Source organism: Theobroma umbraticum, unplaced genomic scaffold, assembly GCF_002168275.2.
Source record: "Theobroma umbraticum cultivar Fairchild unplaced genomic scaffold, ASM216827v3 scaffold_55.0, whole genome shotgun sequence".
In the NCBI taxonomy this organism is placed as follows: domain Eukaryota; kingdom Viridiplantae; phylum Streptophyta; class Magnoliopsida; order Malvales; family Malvaceae; genus Theobroma; species Theobroma umbraticum.
This window is the reverse complement of record NW_018397270.1, coordinates 278226-286355: the sequence shown is the minus strand read 5'-3', so window position 1 is coordinate 286355 and position 8130 is coordinate 278226.

Here is an 8130-nt window from a genome sequence, read left to right as displayed (position 1 = left end):
ACAAACATTGATCCTGTAGGATTTGACTGTTTCTCTGATTAAAAATTATTTTTATTTTTTCGCTGCGTTATACTTTAATTTTTATTATTTTTCATGTTTAAGCATGAGGTCGAATCCCAACATAAGCAATCAAGGAGAAAAGAGATAAAGAAGTACCTCTGATCACTAACTTGATCTGAATAGTATAAAGTGAAGTGCTTAACTCTATTACAAAGATTGGAGTGAAGTGCAGAAAGTATATAGAGAGTTTTTGCTATTTTTGGGCTCTTTTAGATCTTGGAAGCCTTCAACAACTTTTCCATAGCCTTTGGAGTGCCTTATATATTTGGAAACTCAACTCTAATGGCTGTTGGACAGATTCTGACTACTGGAAACAATTTAAGGACAATTCTAGCCGTTAATCTGTCTTCTACAGTTCAAATTCAAATTTTCAGACAAAATGCTCTTAGTCGACTAACATTGCTACTTAGTCGATTAAGTCGTCTTTATCTCTAAACCTAGTTTTTAACAGTAAGCTCTTAGTCGACTAACAAACTTCTTAGTCAATTAAGTCATTTTTATCTCTGAACCCAGTTTTTGGTACTAAGCTCTTAGTTGACTAACATTGTCTCTTGGTCGACTAAGTATTCTCTATCTCACAGTTTGCTTGAACTCGCCAACTTCTCTTTTGAGTTTTATCCAACTAACTCCTTTGATTATCCAACTGAGAGGCTTTTTGTTTCATTGCTCAATTGTGGCTTCTTATTTTTATGAACTTTGATATTTTCTTTTGTATGATTAACTAATTATTTAACATACATTTTTGTCCTGCACATTCAAATAGAAGAGTTAGACATAAATAAATGAGAATGTTTTATTATTATCAAAAACTAATGGAGCCAACATATTATTCCTCAACTTTGTAGTCTTGGTAGTTGGGAAGAATTTTGCTAAAAATGTTTGAGCCAAATGCTCCTATGTAGTAATAAATCCAGTTGGCAATGAATTTAGCCAACTCTTAGCCTTATCCCTTAGTGAGAAAGGAAAGAGTCTCAGTCTTGTAGCATCATCAATTACCCCATTACATTTGAAAGTATCATAAATTTCAACGAAATTCACAAGATGAGAATTAAGATCATCACTAGGTAACCCACCAAGCTGACCTGAAGACTAAATCATCTGTATGTAAGCAAGCTTCATTTCAAAATTTTTTGCATTGATAAGATGTCTTCTGATGCTTTGGTGCAAACCTACCAAATGCCAAAATTTGGTCAATCAATAGACGATCCTTGCCATGCAGTCCTATGGCCTATTTATGTGCACATGGAACAATAAATGGGTGAGTCACCTAATACTCATGAGGGGTGCAGATAAAACAAACTTATATATATATTGACAAATATATACATACATATATATATGTAATGCATTATCAGTGCAACCAAATATTTTAACACACATCTCTAAAGTTAAGGGTATATCCATCATCCCTAAAGAGTTTGCATAATCATCATACCAATCATCAGACTTATCCTTTAAATCATTTAAAGTCATTCTCCACAACACACTCTAGTAGCAAAAGTATCACATCAAATTTATCTAAGCCTATCTGAGGCTTTTCACATCGCTCACAGTCTAAATCACAATCATTGAATGGTCTTCCCTTGGACATCATCAAATCACGCTCGATGGCTAACCAGTGGAGTCAAATCACACTGAAGCAAAGCCACTGGCAAAAAACAAATCACCCTCCTGCCAAAGCAACAAACGGGGAATTAAAGTTATCATCTAGAGTGTTGACTAATACCTCCGTCCCTACTTACCACCATCCCTGCAGGCACATACATAGTCACAGGGTGTTGGATTCGCCTCCATCGTTAAATCAAATCAATGTTCGAAATTTATCCATTGGCACAAAATGTAAAACCTTAAGTTAAGTCCATCATGCCTTGGTATCACATAAACCATAATTTACATCAAAAATCACTCTTAATGAGCAGACATCTCTAGCTCAATGTCTCATCAAGATGCCTTTAATTCTCTAAGGCATTGAATACTCATAATTCACCAAGGGTTAATTGTCTAAGGTAATCTACTCCTAGACATTCATCATATTCTCTAGACTTCCTAGGCTAGCCTCACACAAGATAGGCCACTAGGTGGCTTGCTCTAAGGCACACAACACAGCATATAATCATATATATTTTCATTCTATAACCTAGGCACATTCCTCTCGACAATAATATATACTTAAATTTCTAACCTGGTACCATGGTAGTGCCTTTATCAAGGTGTTATGCATCACATGCATTTTACTTTAAACCCGCTCACATTGACAGATTGGAGGTGCTCCCACTACCAATCTTAACTTTAACCCTCTAATTGTCCTCTAGCATGCCAATGAGTCAAATAGCTCAATTTGCCCTCGTAGAACACATGAAACATCAAAATATTAATTATTTACTGGCTTTCGAAAATACCCAACTTTTAAAAAATAACTAATTCTTAGGAATCCAACATACAAGCTCAAATCCTTCAATAATGAACTAATCCCATACCTTAAAAGTTGGATTGCATAAGTCTAAACTCCTAAATTCCAACAAATCGAGGGGGATTCACCAAAGCTAGAAAAATTAGATTTCTTGGTTATTATTTGATTAAATCAAAAATCAATCAATCAAAAAATTTAATCTTATCTGTGAATGAGTTTCCCAAGCTGTAATCTACTCCAAATGGCTCCAAAAATCTATTTGGGGCTTGGGGTTTTCAGAGTGGTAAAGATAAAGTTATGGTTTGTTTTAAAATGAGCGAACAGCTTGAAACCTTTTTTATTTTTTCGTTTCCACAGTGATGTATCGATACATTTGGGAATGTATCAACACAATTACATGGGTTTCAACCAAATCTATCGATACATTAAGGTAATGTATCAACAGATTTTAGTAGAATTCTCACTACCCTAATTGTATCGATACATGAGGGGAATCTATCGTTAATTTTTCCTCTAGGTGCTCTTTGCTTCATATCCATCAATACATTTCCCCCTGTAAGCAAATTTTTAGCCTTCCAAACTTCTAAAAATCCAAATCTAGCACTTTAAATCTTAAATCATTACCTTGCTTACTTTTCACCTCAAGTCATTTCTTTAACTTAAATCTATATACATATATCCTCAAACATGACATCAAATACAAATCAAAACTTCAAACCATAAGAGTTATCACACTTCCATAAAAATTTGCCTAAGTGTCAATATGCATACTCCCATACACTTGGCATACTTAACATATCACAAAGTCCTCCAAGCGTAATATATTTCATAAATCATTTTTAGTTGACTTAGTTCATATAGAAAATCAAGGTGTTACAATTTTAAACAAAACACTATATCTTTATGTGAATTGAAATTAAAACAGATTCATTAAGTTCAGGTAATATAGGTATATTTGTATCCTATACACAAATCAATTTCTTTATCCAAGCAAATAAATATGATCATATGCTATTCCAACTTTTAGCCTACTCTAAACTCCCTTTTCTCAAGTTATTTTTAGGTTTCTAGATTAATTTAATTGGTGGTCAAATAATTAGGACCATTAAGAAGAAATTAAAATAAACAATCCAATTCCATACAAAATAAGCAAGAAAGAGATAAAAAATTTAAACTAAATGTGAGTTCAATTGTAATCATAAAAAAATAAATTTAGCTACTCATAATTGTAAAAATAAATAAAAGCATATGAAATTTAGCCATCTAGAGTAACAAAAATAATAAAAGCCAAGGAAGTAGAAAAACAAATTTTAGCAGCTTTAATCTTCAATGTTCAGCCTCCATTTCTATTTCCTTGAATCTCTCTTAGGATTTTCTTCTTACAGCTAACTTCTCCGTAAACTCTCTTTAAATACTTAGAACTTCACCTAATTTTCCATAATTAGGCCTAATTAGCTCCTGATATGGGCTGAAAACTTTAGTAAAATGCATAAATCTTTAATTAGCTTAGCCTTTTTCTTTACCACACTAATTCTTCAATTTCCCTTCTTGACGGCGTGGCAAAAACCCATTGACATCATGGCTCTCAATTGGCTTTTGGCCTTCTCTTGTTGATTGCTACACTTTGTCAACTTCCAATGTGGTTTTCTCCATCTTCAAGGTAGAATTGGGCAAAGTGATCTACTAAATGTTGTAACTCTATCTCTTATCTTTCCAATGATCTAAAAATCGCATCATTTGGACAACTAAAGTGAAGGTTATGCTCAAAATATCGCAACGTGTATGAACTGGACCTTGGCTCTTTAAACACCTTTGTCGCAAATTTAACGCCTTATTCCTTTAAGATCCTACAAAAAAATCAAAACTAATAAATAATAATAAAACTAAAGTAAAAACAAAAACGTCGCATAAAACAAAATAACTTAATAAAAGTAAACTAATAAGAAAAAAAGCTAAAAATAACTAAATCCTAATCTAAACTCTAAACTTAGCTGACTTTTAAAAATGGAATGAGACTAAATAATTCTATAAAGTAAAATTATCACTCAGCACATTGTGGAGTGTAACGACACTGGAAGACTAGAAAAAAGGTTCTACCACACTTACCATGAATAAGCTGGGTTACTACTCCACAAGTCGCCTAGCCAAGCAAGCTACTGATCCTTAAAAAAGGATAAAGAAAAATAATGAATAAGTCATAAAAACTCCTTGAGTATATATGAGGAAGGGGACAAACCAAGGAAGAGAGTTTTTGCAAACCATACTTTGCAAAAACACATGATAATCATATAAATTCTTTCAATGACATTAATCTCATTTCAACATTTCCATAAATGCTTTTGAAACTCAAATTGTGTAAAGAGGTAATAACATATAAAGCTCAACTCACAAAACATTTGTAAAAAGAAATTGGAAACGAGTTGTCGGAGTCACGTGTTCAGCATCATTCATTCATAACATGAATGTTTCATCCAATAATGATCCATATCATCATTTCCATATAAATGCAATAATCATCAAGTCACCAATCATAGGTGTCAATATATAGTATTAACAAAGGCAAGGGGAGAATGGGCACTTTTGCCTAATTCATCCCTTGTAGTATTCTTACACTCACACCAGGCTTAAGGAGGGAGAAAGTGGTACGTTCGCCCAACTTGACCCTATGTTATTTTTAACCCCACACTAGGATTCATAAAGGGAAAAGATGGCACATTCACCAATCTTAACTCTGTGGTATTCTTACCCCCACACCGACCTTTTATAAGGGGAAGAGATGGTACATTCATTAATCTTGACCCTCTTTTATTGTTACCCTCACACCGGGCTTTTATAAAGGGAAAATATGGTATGTTCACCAAGCTTGACCATGTGGTATTCTACCCCCACACCGAGCTTAAATCAACGTATCACACAATTAAAATTCAAACAAAATCCTACCAAGATCAAGCATCAAATAGCAAATCATGTCATTTACATAAATCTTGAAATGGAGGAAACCTACTCATCCACATTCACATTTCTCACATTTTATTGCTATTTTATCATCCACATCCACTTTCTCAAAGAGATGTTTCGTTACCCACACTAGCCCATGGGACGGAGTAATCACGGAACTTTTGAACAAAATCATTTTAAAAGGCTTGTCCCACATTGTTGAAAACTAATATGTAATAGAGACATTTACTTACATAATGGATTTGAAAACCTTGGCAAAATCATTTGTCCACAACTAATCAAATTTATTGGTTTAATCATAGCATTCAAATTGTGTAATAAACACCAGTTGATAAATTATGTTAACTTTACTGTATAACATACTTAAAAATATACACTCACTAACCTTTGAAAAGTCAAATTCTACCAACATGTGAATCTCTGATTTGGCAAAAGTCTTGGAGTTTCAACTGTTCCAAAACATCCATCAATTATTGTAATCAATATTTAGTCTAGGAAACACATAATGATCATTCTAGCCTATATCAAAACTATTCAGGTTCACTTAAAACTAATTTTCCTTATTCAATCGTTTGCTCTTCAAATACCCATGTATATAAATCTATAAATTCATCATTCTTACGTAAATGAGCTCTAGACAAGGGAAAAATGCATCCAAATCTTTTAGATTGAAGGAATCAATAAATTTAGAGAAACCAATAGTATCTTTTGAAGCTAAAGAGTCCAAGATTTAAATATTCAAGAGCGAAAAATGTCACATTTGCTTTTAAAACTCAAAAGCAAACTCAAATCTTCCCAAAATCGTGATTTGGGTAGAACATAAGTTAAGATAGTATTAAAGTTGAGAAAGTACCTTTCAAAATCATTTGTGAGCTATAAGCCCTCATAGAATGTGATATTTTTATAGTTTGAGGTGTGAAAATACATTTTTACCCCTTTTATTTGTGAAAAATCAATGTCATCTATCAATAGATGTGGCCATTTATAAATAGACGAGCTTCAGTGTTCTTTTAAAAAGTTCTCAAGTTGCTTTCTATCGATAAATGTGTTCTTTCTATCAATAGATACATCAATCTATTGATAGATGTTCTTCAATTTTCTTTCAAAAGATTTTTGGTCTGTATCCATTGATAAATGAAGAGCATCTATTGATAGATAGGTTCCGATAAACAAAAATAGACTTAGAAATTAATCCATTTGGATTTCTTTTCACACCAAAATTTGTAAATCATCTTCAAGAATCATTCCAAGTATAAAACTTAGTTTCATTGTACCAAAATACGTCATTTAGTTGATCACCTAAGGATTCCTAAACTTAGCATCACACATCAAGGTAGGATTTCACTGTAACACATCGTGACCTAAACCAGTGGTTAATACAATTGTAAGAACAAGATTAAGACCTATAAAGGTCAATTTAAGAGTTTGGGAGTGTAGAGGAGTATTGGAATATTTTGAAATAAAATATTCCATATGTAATAAAATAATAATATTTTAATAATATATTATTAAGGTCATCTGGAGTAAAAAATAGCAATGGAGCTAAACCAGGATAAACTACAACATTTTGGAACCTCGAAAGCCAAATGTAAAATTTTAAAATTTAATAATATGTTATCAATAAGATATTATTTAAATAAGATTGAGATATTCCTATTGTGAGTGGTGGACAAACTCACATAATGTAAGTGTTAAACTTAAGTGGGAGAGTTATAATATAATTTTGATGATTTGATGAATAAACTATTATTTTATTGATTCTAGAATATTATTTAAATGAGTGAAGATTTAGTGATATAAATATTAATAATAAATGTGGGTTTGGAAGAAATAGAGAATGAATTGAGGTAATAATGAAATATGCATACGGGTTCACTATTACATGCAAATTATAGCATGCAAAAAGAAGAAAGTTAGTGGAGAACATATGGGACCCCCATCATGTGAAGTAAAAGGAAGAATAAGACTAAATCTATTTGCATGTGATGAGATTGGTGCATGAGGTAGCCCAATGAGGAAAGGAAAATGTGGGATGCATGTGACTTGAATAGATTAATGAATGACTAAATAAAATGTAAGGTAAAGGTGGTGCATGAAATAGGATTGGAGGAATAAGATGGTGCATGACATAAATAATAAAGGAAGAAAAAGATGGGATATTGAAGGTGGCAGATGGAGAAGTTAAGTGAAGATAGATAATGAGCCAGTGAACAAAAGAAGAAATTAGTGCATGAAGTTGAGTGGGGGGTGAATTGGTTTAATGAAAAGTGAGGAATAAATAAGGAAATGAAAGGTGAGGACAAGTTGGGAGAAAAATCACACCTTTGAAAGAAAAGAAAGGGAATCAGTTTTGAAAGTAAAAAAAGAAAGGAAAAAAGGAGATAGAAGAAAAGAGAAAGAAAAAAGAAGAAAAGCTAGAGGAAGGTTCAATTTTGGAGGAATTGGAGAAAAACTGAGAGGTTTTCTTCCCACATGCCATTGTTGGAACTTAAAGAAGACATTGGTGGTTCGGCTTAGTGATTCCAAGGTAAGGAAGTTAAAAGTTGTCATTTTATTTGAATGCATGCTTTGTAAACCGATTGTAATGTGAGACTCTGCTTGTGGTATCAAGGATCTTCAAAGATTCAAAGAACTGGGTGCATGCATGTGGGTTGATCTGAAAAGTACGATGAGTTAAAGCAAGACAAATGATGGGTAAGTGT